This window comes from Hemitrygon akajei, chromosome 2 (assembly GCF_048418815.1).
Source record: "Hemitrygon akajei chromosome 2, sHemAka1.3, whole genome shotgun sequence".
Taxonomy (NCBI): Eukaryota; Metazoa; Chordata; class Chondrichthyes; order Myliobatiformes; family Dasyatidae; genus Hemitrygon; species Hemitrygon akajei.
Genome location: NC_133125.1, coordinates 61008925 through 61023131, shown reverse-complemented (window position 1 = coordinate 61023131; position 14207 = coordinate 61008925). Strand labels below are relative to the sequence as shown.

The 14207-nt window shown below is 39.0% G+C and overlaps 1 protein-coding gene across 6 annotated transcripts in view; it reads right to left on the bottom strand.

The window, feature by feature from the left end:
* The window catches only part of LOC140742044 (sodium/potassium/calcium exchanger 2-like), a 252401-nt gene that overhangs the window by 233420 nt on the left and 4774 nt on the right, over positions 1–14207 (bottom strand). The window lies entirely within an intron of this gene.

Genomic DNA, 14207 nt, shown 5'->3' with positions numbered 1-14207 from the left:
AGGCTTGTGTGCCTCAATGACCCAGAGAGCTATTTTGGCTGAAGTCAGGGCTTTATGCCTTGGCTCTTGGAAGGGTCACCCATGCCAAACAGGTCAAAAGGTAAGGGCCAAATTATGTTCAACTGGTCCTTTACGTTCAGGGATTCAGCTCAGGGCTAACAACACTGTCCAGCAAAGCAAAATTGTTACGGAAACAGCAATGAAGAATTCTACACCTGAGTGCGATGGTACTCCTGAATGTTCACCAGAGATTTGCATGACTGACGGTAGTGAAAACTGAGAGGAAGCTGCTAACGTGATGAAGGAAGCCCTGAACATCGCCAGAGCTGAAGGACGTTCATTGCTGCACTAAACGTCAGTGGCATAACAGGCAGTAAGTAATGTTTCAATAATCTTATGAATGTCATTCTTTACATCAACAAGTTTTCAATTCTTTAACCTTTTCTTGGGACTTCCTCTATGATCCTAAATGATTTCAAACCGCTTCTCAGTATGTTCCATTCCTTAGTTTCAATTCCTTGAAATGTTCATTTCTTGAGGGCTCCAAGAACACTTTACTTGACAATGGTAATATTCTAATTATTCTTAACCTCAATTCCATCATATCCAAGTAAAATATGTATGCCAACTTTTGAAACTCTGAACTAAGCCAAAATACAATACCACAAAAGTCATTGCTGAAATGATTTGCTGGGGTCAACTGTTTCTCTGAAATTGTAAATAAGATGGGATTTAAAAACAAAGTATTACAGACAGACATACTTTATTGATCCCGAGGGAAATTGGGTTTCGTTACAGCCGCACCAACCAAGAATAGTGAAGAAATATAGCAATATAAAACCATAAATAATTAAATAATAATAAGTTAATCATGCCAAGTGGAAAATAAGTCCAGGACCAGCCTATTGGCACAGGGTGTCTGACACTCCGAGGGAGGAGTTGTAAAGTTTGATGGCCACAGGCAGGAATGACTTCCTATGACACTCAGGGTTGCATCTCGGTGGAATGAGTCTCTGGCTGAATGTACTCCTGTGCCTAACCAGTACATTATGGAGTGGATGGGAGTCATTGTCCAAGATGGCATGCAACTTGGACAACATCCTCTTTTCAGACACCACAGTCAGAGAGTCCAGTTCCACCCCCACAACATCACTGGCCTTACGAATGAGTTTGTTGATTCTGTTGGTGTCTGCTACCCCAGCACACAACAGCAAACATGATAGCACTGGCCACCACAGATTCGTAGAACATCCTCAGCATCGTCCGGCAGATGTTAAAAGACCTAATCTTCTCAGGAAATAGAGACAGCTCTGACCCTTCTTGTAGGCAGCCTCAGTGTTCTTTGACCAATCCAGTTTATTGTCCATTCGTATCCCCAGGTATTTGTAATCCTCCACCATGTCCACACTGACCCCTTGGATGGAAACAGGGGTCACCGGTGCCTTAGCCCTCTTCAGGTCCACCACCAGCTCCTTAGTCTTTTTCACATTAAGCTGCAGATGATTCTGCTTGCACCATGTGACAAAGTTTCCCACCGTAGCCCTGTACTCAGCCTCATCTCCCTTGCTGATGCATCCAACTATGGCAGAGTCATCAGAAAACTTCTGAAGATAGCAAGACTCTGTGTTGTAGCTGAAGTCCGAGGTGTAGATGGTGAAGAGAACGGGAGACAGGACAGTCCCCTGCGGAGCCCCAGTGCTGCTGACCACTCTGTCTGACACAGAGTGTTGCAAGCGCACGTACTGTGGTCTACCAGTCAGGTAATCAATAATCCATGACACCAGGGAAGCATCCACCTGCATCACTGTCAGCTTCTCACCCAGCAGAGCAGGGTGGATGGTGTTGAACGCACTGGAGAAGTCAAAAAACATGACCCTCACAGTGCTCGCTGGCTTGTCCAGGTGGGCATAGACACGGTTCAGCAGGTAGACGATGGCATCCTCAACTCCTAGTCGGGGCTGATAGGTGAACTGGCAGGGGTTAAGCCTGGCAGGGCCTAACCATAGGCCGGAGCTGCTCTAGAACAAGTCTCTCCATTACATTCTGTGATCAGAATTTGCCACTGGTTTAGAAACGTATGCAAGTTCATAAACATAAATATTGATGATTCCAGGTTCACTGCAATTATGAGTTTAAACATATTTTGCCTTTTTCTAATTACTGTAAAGATGCATAACCTACATGGGGTTCCGTTAATCAGGTGAGATTTTTGATGACCTAGTGAACGTTAAAGCCTCACACAACAGTGTGTAACACGATTAGAAAGAACATACAGGGGAAGCACCCCAAGTATTCAAAGGCTGACCAGCTGATTCTCCAAAGACTGTTGCTCTGAGCTATGCATTAACAGATGGACAAGATTGCCAAAGAGGCAGAAATGGTTAGTAGAAAAATCCAAATCACTGACCAACCGCATGTAACTGTAATGATTTAATTTTATGTAAGGGACAATCCACTCAAGGAACAGCTATATTTTAAGTCAAAGTAACTCTATGCCTGAACTTGCATTATTCTGTTGTATTAGCTCCTTAAAATTCAATTATTTCAATATATTCTCAACATGCCCAGAGCTTATTCTTCTGTCAGTATTTGGAGGTCAGAAAACTAATCACACCCAAAATAATGTACTCAATTACAACAAACTGACAGCTAACATTAGCATTGATACAAAATTAATGGCAATATTCCAGCTCCCCAATTTAAATCAGCAGCTATACACTGCACAGTAGAAGATTTAAGACGATAAATTTAGGAGCAGAATTACACCATTTGGCCCATCAAGTCTGCTCCACCATTCCAATCTTTGCTGATTTATTATCTCCATTCTCTTGCCTTCACTCAGAAGCCTTTGATGCCCTTACTAATCACAAACCCAACATCCACTTCAAATATACCAGATGAGTTGACCTCCATAGCCATCTGTGGCAATGAATTCCACAGATTCATGACCCTCTGGCTAAAGAAATTCCTCATCTCTCTACTAAAAGGACATCCCTCTATTCTGGGCCTTGCCCTCTGGTCCCAGACTCCACCACTATAGGAAACATTCTCTCCACATCCACTCTATCCAGACCTTTCAATATTCAAAAGGTTTCAATGAGATACCCTTTATTCTTCTAAACTCCAGCGAGTACAGGCCCAGAGCCATCAAATGCTCCTCATATGATAACCCTTTCATTCCTGGAATCATTCTCATGAACCTTCTCTGGACCCTTTCCAATGCCAGTACATCTTTTCTTAGATAAGGGGCACACATACAGCTGCTCACAATACTCCGTGCAGTCTGACCAATGCCTTATAAAGCCTCAGAATTTCATGCTTGCTTTCATATTCTAATCCTCTCAAAATGCATTGCATTTGGCTTCCTTACCACCAACTCAGCCTGCAAGTCAACCTTTAGGGAATCCTGCATGAGGATTCCCAAATCCCTTTACGCTCTTTGATTTCTAAATTTTCAAGCCAGAATAATATCACAGTCTATTTAGTTTATCCTTTATTTTTCAAAGCTCCTGCAATAAGTCCAGATGCAAACTTGAAGACTCCATCATCAAATTACACCACTTAACATAAAAATATATCTTCTGATCAATAGAACCTCCCACAATCACTTCCAAAGTCGTAATAGATAATTAAAAAGCAGGATGTCAAAATGCAATCCTTCAGTTTAATTTTAAAATCAAAGCAAGGCCCGTACAAAAAGGTGGGCTCCAACTAATTCTGCTTTACACACCAACAACTTCTGCAAATGACTACAGACTCTTATCCACTTGTAACAAAGCATATATTATATCAAATGTAAAATGAATAATAGATGTTCCATCAATCACATCACTTATAGGCAGAAGCATCAAAATAGGAGGATAGCATTTGGATCAAGGACAGGGAAAACCCTTAAATAAAGTGCACACTGGGCTGGGTAAAGTTTACCTGTGGTTATGTGAGGAATGGCCAGCTATAACTATTTTTTTCAGAAAATGAAACAGGAATGAGATGGCGATCAGAGCTGATCTTCTGTTCTGTCATTGGACTTCCCACTTCCTACCCTACCTATTTGCTATATGTCAGGGATGGCCAGGTAAACAGTTCAGTCTTATTTATCCAAATGGAATAATTAGTCTTGATTTTAAAACTGTGGGTAGGAAGTTACTTTTACTTTTATCTTCTTAATTATTTTATAGTTTAATTATTATCCTTAACATCCTTAATAATAATGCATTTTAATTAAAGCTATGCAAATGGAATTAAATGACTGACAGAGACTTTTAAGATGGTTCAAATATCTTTGAGAGCAGAAAACCCTTAAAAGGAAATCGGGAAACTCCAGCAGCAAGATCTGCTGTCTGCAAATGAATTACCTCTTGCAACACTGACCCAGTCACAGAATGACCACAAAAGCAAGCTCTTAAAGGTTAAATGCTATTGCAGAGATACAAAATGGTATACACCACCATGGATAAAATATTGGTGATGGAAGTGGAGGAAGGGGATAGATCCAAACAAGTTGGCACCAAAAATGGTCTGACCAACTCATTGGAAATTACTTAAGTGTTGCATTGTTATTGCTTTCTCTTCATCAGGCAGCATATTCTAAAAAATAACAATGAACAGATAGATCTAATGTTAGTAGATAGGAAGTGAGGAAAAGGACTAGATGAAACAGTGGAATAATCAAGAATAACTTCAGACTCTTCTCACCTGCCTAGCACCTACCCCTGGGTCCCCTCTCCTATCAGATTCCTTCCTTTCCAGCCCTTTACCTCTCCCGCCCACCTGGCTCCCCTCAGCACCCCCTCTTCCCACCTTTTTATTCATTTTTGTGGATGTTGCTTGGCCTGCAGAGTTCCTTCAGCATTGTGTGTATTGCTTAATATTACACTTGATTGTTAAGTTCTCAAAAGTCATTATCATTGGCCTGATTTGGAAAGGCACAACAGCAGCTATATTTCGTTAGGAGTTTGAGGAGATTTAGTATGTCACCAAAGACACTTACAAAATTTCTACAGAGGTACTGTGGAGAGCATTCTAACTGGTTGCATCACCTTTTGCTATAAAGGGGCCACTGCACAGGACTGGAAAAGGTTGCAGAAAGTTGAAAACTCAGTCAGCTCTATCAAGGACACTAGCCTCCACAGCATCAAGGACACCTTCAAAAGGTGATGCCTCAAAATACAACATCCATCATTAAGGACCCCCATCATCCCTTCTCATTGCTACCAGCAAACTAGTGGTACAGGAGGCTGAAAACACACACTTAACATTTCAGTAACAGCTTCTTCCCCTCCACCATCAGATTTCTAAATGGACAATGAACCCATGAGCACCACCTCACTTTTTTTGTTCTACTTTAATTTTAAATATATTCTTTGTATTATGTATTGTAATGTACTGTTGCAAAAAAACATATCCCAGTAATATTAAATCTGATTCAAATTTTCAACCTTTCATAAACTTAAATAAAACTATATCTTTGAATATATCTTGACCCCTATCAACCGATACTAGTATGTTCACCAATGGACCAGTGACTCTGGAAACTCTTCCGCACCTGAAAAACTTCAGATGCTATGTGAGTGAAAGGAAAACACAAACTGTTGAAATCCACAGGAGGCCAGGCAGCATCTGTGGAGAGAGCATCAACAATTCATATTTCAGGTTAGCAGTCTTTCATCAAGTGAAAGGTTATGATGAAGGTCATTGACTGAAGTGTATACTCCGATTCTCTCTTTGCAGATACTGCTTGACCTACGGAGTATTTCCATATTTTCTGTCTGCTTTTATTTTCATACTGTTGCTTTTCAGATTAATAGAGCCTATTGGGTTTTTAACCGAACAAAACCTAATTTTTGGAAGTTCAATGTGTCCCTTGCTCCACATCACTGCATACAATTGCTGATTAGAGTTTTGAAAGTTCCAAATGCCCCAGAATCGAAAGATATTTTGAGGCAATGAGTTATAGACATCACACCCCCTCTTCACTTGGACCTTCATTGACAAGTAATTCAACTCACATGACTACTCTCTTACCAAAGCCTAAAACTGCTTTACTTTTAACATAGAACAGTGCAGCACTGCACAGGCCCTTCAGCCCATGATGCTGTGCTGACCTTTTAACCTACTCCAAGATTGATAAACTCTTCCTTCCTATATGCCCTCCATTTTTCTTTCATCCATGTGCCTATCTGAAGCACACTTTTCTCAAATTTAATACCCATTTGAAAGTTACTATTGAATCCAAGTCTACTGCTTAAAAAAAACATCAAATTTCTGGCGCTTTTGCCAATTACCTTAAATCTGTATCCTAATTTGCCACCAAACTCTATGCCAGTGAAACAAGTCTCCCAGCAGACTTTCCACCCAAGGATTCTAAAGTTTGAATAATCAGTGCTTCTCTTACCCTGCTTTGCAGCGACAAAACACAACTCCTGCTGGAAATCTGTATTAGAAAAAATTGTTGGAATACTTAGCAGGCCATCTATTGCAGATACCACATTTTTTACTTCTTCTTCCTCCCTACTGTCCAGAGTCTCAAGCATTTTTGAACCAAATGAGAGATCAACTTGTTGTACTTCAATTTAATGTATTGCATTCACTGCTCACAGTGTGGTTTTCTCTATACTGGGAAACCAAACACTGCTGTGTCTATTACCTCCATTCTGTACACAACTTTGATCATGAGCTTCTACTTGCCTGCAATTTCAATTCTGCACTCCATTCCCAATCTGACCTTCTTGGCTATTATACACTTTCAATATTGAGTTCAGCTACTTCAGAAAATCATCAATTCCAGACATTGTATTGTAAAGGTTGAGCATAGTACATTCTTCTGAATAAAATTTTGACTTCTCTCACTTACACCCTCTTTAAAACAAACTTTTAATTATTCACTCATCCTCTTCCTGCACCACCACTTTTAGTTTCTTACCCTCCACCCCAACATAAACCTGTTGTGTTTGGCTCAGTCTCAACAGCTTTTTCTACATCCTAAAACTGATTTAACATTGATGTGAACTGACAACTCTGCACAAGGATGGCAGTAGATCAACGGGAAAGCTTACCACCACTTTCTGGGTGATAATTGAGTATTGACAATAATGGTCTTTCCTGTATTCGAGAAAATTAAGTACAAGTAGCAACTTTGAAATATCTCATGTTTGTCAATGTTTTAGATGTAACAAACTTTCAAAATGCATCAGCTGAATATTAACAAAATTGGTAGACTCAAACAAATTATAGTGAAGTTGGGCATGCAGCAGGGAAACAAAGGCAGGAAGTTTAGGGAAGATTCCAGTTGGAAAGGACAGAGGGAGCAAGGAAGTTGAGAATTTAGCCCTTTAGTCATTCAATTAAATCAAGGCTAATCTGTGTCCTTGGTCTGCACATTTTCTGACTCGTACTTCTGAATATCTTCAATTTTTAAAAAAACAGCTAAAATATCAATTAGAATTTAGAGAATTCCAAAGACCTAGATGCCAGTTTTACAACCTTTGTACTTTTTTGCATGTGACATTTTCCTCTGTATTTATCCATGGCTGTTACTTTTAGGCAAAGATATTCACATTGTTTTTTTATCCTCAAAACTAAACATCTCCCATTGAAACTCTGTCCATTTATCCAACTTGCCACATTCAGGCATTTTATCACATTAACTGTTAACAATTTAATCTTAGTGCTCTTTTGCCTTTCTCCTTTCCAACACACCATTAATTCATAATATGATTACATTCAGATAATATTCATGCATAGTTAGGCTGTTAATTAAATCTGACTCAAGACAAGATCAGTGGCACATTGCCAACACCAGGTTAGGCGACTGTTACCCTGGCAGGCACCACTGAAAAGATACACTGCACAGTCACAATCTTCCTATTTCTTTTCATTTAATCCCAAAGGCATAATGGCTGTTATGTATAGTTTCTACACTTTCTCCCTGTTTGGCAAACACAAGCTCTAAACATATGACACTGGGAAAGGGAGGGAAAAACAGATAACATTTTGTCATGACCCATGAAAGGTAGAGGAAACTAGACTCACCTGATCCACAAAATCCTGCCCAAACCCCCAGCCTGGTGCTTCTCAGCTTCAATATCAATCAACACTCCCTCCCACCAGCTCAGATTGTATCTAGGTCCATGGTAGGGGAAGCAAGTATGTCTAAATATGTCAAAGGCCAAATCACAGAACAAGCAAGCTGAAGGAAATTTTTAAAAAGTACACAAAAGATATACCACTTTCAGCCCCAAGTTTGGAATATGGAACACAAACTATCTATAGGAGCTGAAAGGAGCATTTAACCTATGTGCCACTAGCCCTTCCGAGACCTTGATGCTGTAGAGGCTTTTAAGTAGTAAATACCCTGATGTTGCAGAAGCAGCAACAGGGACTGTTACGTAAGCTGAATGGTAAAATTAAGACAAAAAGTTTCCAGGCCACAGAAGTCATTGATCAATTATTCCAGTCTCAACACATTGATAAATCCTTCACTTCCACCCATCCCAACTGATGCTGACAGCTACTGCACCTTGTGACTCCAAGTTTAGGTTACCCTGAACAAAAAAAAAAGCAGTAAACAGAGGGAAAAAGAAATCCTGGTGGCTCTGAAGCACTTACACTTGAGAACGCACTCATCCATTGTTCTTTGTCACTAATTTAGTGATGCCCTGACATTCCGGTATAGATAATCCTCAAGTACTCATAATTCTGTAGGTGTATACCAAACTTATTGTTAAAGCTCTGTCAAAATGCAAAGAGCTCAACACTTAACTGACTGCCTCATTTACGCACTGAAAACTGCAAGTGCAAAGTATTTGCAAGTCTATAACTCTACATGGACATTACTAAATTGTTTACAATCAATGGAGGTGCAAATAAATTGAGTAAATTAGGGCCCAATCTCTACGGCTACCACTGAAGCCCTTCATGCATACAATGTTCAATGTTTGGATAGACACTTTATTGATCCCAAAGGAAATTACAATGTCACAGTAGCATTACAAGTCCATAGGTATACAAATATTAGAAGTGAAGTAAGAAAGAATAAAAAATAAGTTACCTCAAACATAACAGGAAGGTTATCACTTCCACAGTTCGAGGTTGACTCAGTATAGAGCCTAGTGGCCGAGGGCAAGAATGACCACATATAGCACTCTTCGGTGCAACACAGTTGTCTTAGTCTAAAAGTGCTCCTCTGTTCAGCCAAGGTGGGATGCAGAGAGTGAGAAACATTGTCCAGGATTTTCTGTAGGGTCCTTTGTTCCACCACAGACTCCAGAGTGTCCAGTTTGACTCCTATGACAGGAGCAGCCCTTTTAATCAGCTTATTGAGCCTGTTGGTATCACCTGCGTTAATGCCATTGCCCCAATACACCACTGCATAGAAGATTGTACTGGCGACAATAGACTGGCAGAACATGTAAGCAGGCATCTCCTTCACTCCCATTGACTTCAGTCTCCTCAGGAAGTGGAGGTGACTCCAACCTGTCTTGTTCACAGCCTCTGTTGGTGCTCCAGTCAAGTCTGTCGTCCAGGTGCACCAAATACTTGTAGGTCCTCACCACATCCACTTCCTCATCATCAATAGTAACAGGGATTAGTGCAGGCTTAGTCCTCTTAAATTCAATCACCATCTCCTTTGTCTTACTGATGTCGAGCTGCAGATGATCGAGCGTGCACCATTTCGAAGTCCTCCACCAGGGCCCTGTATTCATCCTCCTATCCTCCCTTTAAATACCTAACTATTGCTGAGTCACCAGAGAATTTCTGCAGATTTCATGACTCAGTGTTGTATCTAAAGTCCGAAGTACACAGGGTAAACCAGGAAGAGAGCCAATACAGCCCTGTGGGGCCCCAGCGCAGCTTATAACCATGTCTGACACAAAGCTCTGAAGCCGCATAATCTGTGGTCTGCCAGTCAGGTAGTCTATTATCCAGAATAAAATGGAAGTGCCAACCATTGGCAAATGCCAATGGAATTACCAGTATCACTACTACAATTAAACCCAAAATAAAAAACAAAATGCTGGCATTGCTGGAAATCTATACAGAAGCCCAATTCTAGGCTGCTTATTACGGCCAATAGTATAAAGCCACCAAGTCTCTAATAGGAGAAATCCTCTTCCAGTCATCCAATTATTAGAGAAAGATACTCATTTTAAAAATATTAAAAGTTAGTTAATTTCAATAACAAAAACACAAAAGATAATTCAGATGCTGGGAATCTTAAGCAACTCACAAAGTGGTGAGGAACTTGGGTCAGACAGCATACTTCCCATCTGTGAAAAAGTGTTATTTGCTTATGTCTTCCTGCATTCAAAACAGCTTCAAATATTTTACACTCTTCAGAAGCTAAATGGGGTGCTCAGGAAAGAGGATATGTGCTTTGCCCAAAATGCCTGAAAGCACTTGCATGTTAAAAATGTTAAAAAGAACTGGATAAGTAAAATTTTTGATTGATATAAGCAACTGCTTATTTTAATCATACTGAGAATTACAACTTCCTATGGAAGCTACCAATACATATTTTCTTCAAGTAACAACTGGTATAACTCGATGCTCAACACATGGTGATTTAAACTTGAATAAAAATTATTACCAGAATGCAAATAAAGTGCTGACCATGTTAGAGTCGCCAATTCAAGAACGAAGACATTAGAAGAGACACACTTTATATGTTCTTTCTGTTCTAGGTGCCGAGTATCCTGATGTACATTTCAGATAATCCCACGTTCAAGCAGTGTAATATTAATGACAGAAGTACAGACAACATTGCAAGTTTGAATTCATAAACTTAAAAATACAGCAGAGAAGGAGGGAAACAAGAGGAAAAACACTCACCTTCTGATAGTTTATAGGCTCAGAAAGTTCATTCTTTCTTTCTCTGCTTATAACTTAAGCATTTATATCAAATTATTTTATTTGGTAATGCTGGCCTGTTCTTAAATGGCTGCTATAGCACACCAGATATCAATAAATTTCTGGATTATAAGGTTGATGAAGAATAGTCATAGAACAGGACAGCACAGAAACAGGCCCTTTGGCCCATCAAGTCTGTGCCAAACCATTAATCTCCCTAGTCCCATCAACTTGCACCCAGATCATGGCCCTCTATACCCCTCCCATCTATGTACCCATCCAAATTTCACTTAAATGTTGAAATTGATCCTACATCCACAACTTGTGCTGACAGCTCAGCCCACACTCTCACCACCACCTTCTGAGTGATGAAATTTCCCCTAATGCTCCCCTCAAACCTTTAACCTTTCACCCTTAATTCTTGTAGCCACCATTACTGCATCATACTATCTGACTCAAAAACCTCTATTCAGTAGAACGTTTGGAGAAATATTCCCTGTGAAACAGGAGGAAATATTTCTGCAGTTGCCCAGTACATTCACTGTTTTGTTTTACAAAATCAGCAGATCTCTACAATTTTTCTATGTTCTCTGAACCACCGTTTATTCTGTATTTTGTGAAGATGACGAAGATATTCAGACACAATTTCCAATAAATTAATTTAAACCTTATGCCACAAATATTCAGGTAATTATCGACAAAGCCCGACAATGTAATAAAAGAGCAACTGGACAGTTTGAAACAGCAATGCGAAAAAGCCAAAAATAAAAGTTATGAACAAAGTAGTAAATTTAAAAACATATGTAACAGATTAATAGCTTTAAATTAAATTGCTCAGTCACTAGGTTTTAACTAGTAACTTCAAGATTCATACCACCTATCATGTGCTTCTTTCCAGTATTACTCACTGGGAAACAGCAGCAACCAGCATCCCTTCTGAACAGATGCTGGTAAACCATCAATCTCATCTTCAAATCCTCAAGAAAACCTTTTACTAATTCAGCATTACCTTTAAAAAGCAACACACACACAGGGTTTAGCATGGGCAAATCTAAACCCATGTTTTGAAATTGCATTTGATTTTTAAAGATTCAAAAGCATCTGATTTAATCAGATTAGATCAGAAATGTTCAGACAGTGCTTTACAAATGTCTCCTGTAAACAGGAAGCCTTGTGAACATACAAAGATTAGACAGTGCCTCACACACTCAGTTTGTTGCCCTTAGGCAAGCTATAAATTTCAAAATCCATTTCTCAAATTCACCTAATCTGTCTCTGACCTTTCACTAACACCCAGTCACCTGTTGCTGCTGCAATGTTATCACTCACAGTAACTGAGCTTTACTTTTAATGCAGCAAAAGTAGCACCCAGCTAATGAGAAGCATGTACTCTAACAACTTTGCACTGTATCATTACTGTTTACAGGAGATGCATTGTTTGCAAAATTTCACTGTATATAGTTTTGCTCAAAGTTTTGATAATGCCTTTACCCTCACCAGATATTTTGCACTGCTTTCAACCTTGAGTGTCTGATTGCTCATGTACATGTCTGGGAAATACCAATTACAAGGCACATTCTCAAAAAAAGGATAGGGTCACATGATTCACATTAGATCATAAGAGCTCTGTATAGACTCCAATCAACTAGAAATGTTCCTTCCTTAGGTAACTGTGTGATAGACTTCAGCACATCAATTTTTCTTCATCAGCTGAACAGTTTCAAAAAGAGTGGAATATTTACTGAAGACGCGAAACCAGAAAATGTAGTATCCTGATTAGAAAATCAGCTTAAAGAAAATCTGTTGTATTTGTTTGTATATTGGCACATGGTTACAGTGCAATAACTAACAATAATCATTTTGCAAGAATTCACTCAGTTTTCTATGTGTTGTCATGGCATGGCCTGGAATTGCACCAGGGACAATGCACGCCAGAGCCAAGATGAGAGTTTATATTGTAATTCCTCGGAGTGAGCTATTCACCTCAGCTGTATAGCCAAGGAAAGAGACAAGGCACATATTTCTCTACAAGAGGAAAAGCAAAAGTAGTAGATACAATTTAACAATTATCTTCTCAATAGAAGTACAGCTGTTGCAACCCAGCTGGAAGTGAAAACATAGCCTTAAGCAGTTACTCCCATACACCATATATGACACTGTGGTCAAAACAGCTATATCCACAGTAAACCACTATTATCCACTAGCTCCACAGTGTTAACTATTTAAACATTCATTCCCCATTTAACACTACAAAAATATCAGGAACGTACCTCACATAATGCTGCATATAAAAATATTAATATCAGGATGTGACTTCCAGAAAGCAAGAATTACTATGACAAACTACAATTATTATTTCAGCTTCCCGAAAACATTTCAAAAATAAGTGTTTTAATTAGTAGGATTATTGCAAAAGATAAAATTAAAAACATTTTCAAATCACAGAAACTCTGCAAATGCTGTCAGGAATAAGTGTAGATCCAAAGGATACACTTGAACACTGCATTTACTCTATTTCCAAGTCTGTCACATTAATATAATAAAATCTGAACCTATTCTAATATATTACATTATCAAAAATAGCATTTAGGTGTTTTATAATGCTGGAAATGTGCCAAATAACTTTGATAACTCTTGATAAGACCATTCCATTCTAAATCAAAATATGCAAGTCTACGCAAGTGACAGGATGGCTGACCTTCGTTATATATTCTGCTTCCACAGAGTATATCCAGTTTTTAAACAGGGATCAAAATAACTATTTTCCTTTTAATGATCAAGATTAGATGTTAGTATTCAATACTACTGACATCTTAGTAGATCATATTGAAATGCTGAAGAGAAAAGAACTAGTCATTTCTGCTTCTTTGAAGTGCACAGTGCACAAACTGGTTATCACTACGCAACTTGCAAAGTTTATATTATTTAATAATTAGCATTAATCAAAAGAAATCTAACTTCTATACTAATCATGTCATTTTGTACTGTGCAGAAGTACCATAGAAGGCACACCAATGAAATATTGGCACAATCTGCTATCTGTCGCAAGGATCTTCATCTATCACATGGATCCTATAGATTTAAACAACAATCAGCTCCTACCACTGTATTCGTTCTTCATATGAGAAAATCAGACATTTTGGAACTTGGTTCTGTATCATGGCAAGATTTGGGCTTACTCCAATGTTCCCCCAGTCAGTAAATCACAATCTTATTTGCTAGCTCAAATCTGCAAGCAGCAAACAATTGCTTTTCTTCAATTAACCATCATATTGAAGAGAAGGAGAAAGTCAAAAGATAGAGAAGGGAAAGGTTATAACAGAATATAAATGTATTAACATAATGGTATGCCTAAAACA